The following is a 1,149-nucleotide window of genomic DNA, read 5'->3' as shown; positions in this document are numbered from 1 at the left end:
AAAGATCCACTCCGTTTCAGTGGTGCTGAAGCCAGGCCAGTGCCTGTTTGTAACCTGTGTTCTCAATATTAGTGACAAAGTCAAGTGCAGACCCCTATGTACCACTAAGCTGACCCAAGACTGATCAGTGATCCACTGTGTGGGCACCTCCACAGGCCTGCCCTTTTGCGGCACCAATTGACTCTTGGCTTGGCTTTCAGTGGGGCTGGATCTGCCCGTTCACACCTAGCCTACCAAAGTTACCAATAAAATCAGGTGCTGAAGGTAGATCCTTGGGGTGATCACTGGTATGCTGGTGTGGTCACTGGTACACTGATGTGGTGTGTCTTCTTCCTTAACCCAAGGAGGTCTCAGATGACCTTACTTGCCTGCCCATCAGCACTCCCCCAGGGAGGTCTCTGATGGCCTTTCTCGGCTGCCTGTCAGCACTCTGCAGGATAAATCTTCTGATCTTGTTATTTTTTTCCCCTTTCCCCTTCTCCTTTCTAATTCTACACCCCTGAATTTGGGGCACTCAGACTCAGTGAACTGTTCAGAGCACAAGAATCCTTAATTCAAAGTGCTGTATCTAGTTTTTCAAGCACTAAGATGCTAGAGAGAATTAGTGTGGTGATTACTGACAAGACTCCATTTTGAACCTCTCCCAAAACCACAATTTTAATGCATCAATTCTGCAGTTTTCCTGATTCACTGTCCAGCTCTCACGTGCATATGAGGCTATTCAAAATACCATGACTTGCGTCAAGCACACCTTAGTCTTCACAGTGACACCTTTGCTCTTTAAGGAGTCCTTTGCAGCAGATTTGGCCCATGCAATATGAACATTCTTGACTGCTGCTTCCTTGGGCATTGATTGTTGAGCCAAGTAAAGTGAAATCCTTGACAACTTCAATCCTTTCTCCATTTTTCATGATGTTTTTTAAGGTTCAGTCATGAAGATTTTTGTTATCTTTATGTTGAGGTGTAATTTATCAGTAAGTGCTTCAAGTCTTCTTCATTTCCAGCAAGCAAGGTTGTGCCATATGAATATAGCAGATTGTTACTAAGTCTTCCTCCAATCTGGATGCTGCATTCTTCTTCATACAGTCCAACTCTTTGAATTATTTGCTCAGCACACAGATTGAATAAGGATGGTGAAAGGATGCAACC

This window comes from Orycteropus afer, unplaced genomic scaffold, assembly GCF_000298275.1.
Source record: "Orycteropus afer afer isolate SDZICR_OR568_19922 unplaced genomic scaffold, OryAfe1.0 scaffold00906, whole genome shotgun sequence".
Taxonomy (NCBI): domain Eukaryota; kingdom Metazoa; phylum Chordata; class Mammalia; order Tubulidentata; family Orycteropodidae; genus Orycteropus; species Orycteropus afer.
Note: the sequence above shows the minus strand (reverse complement) of the source record.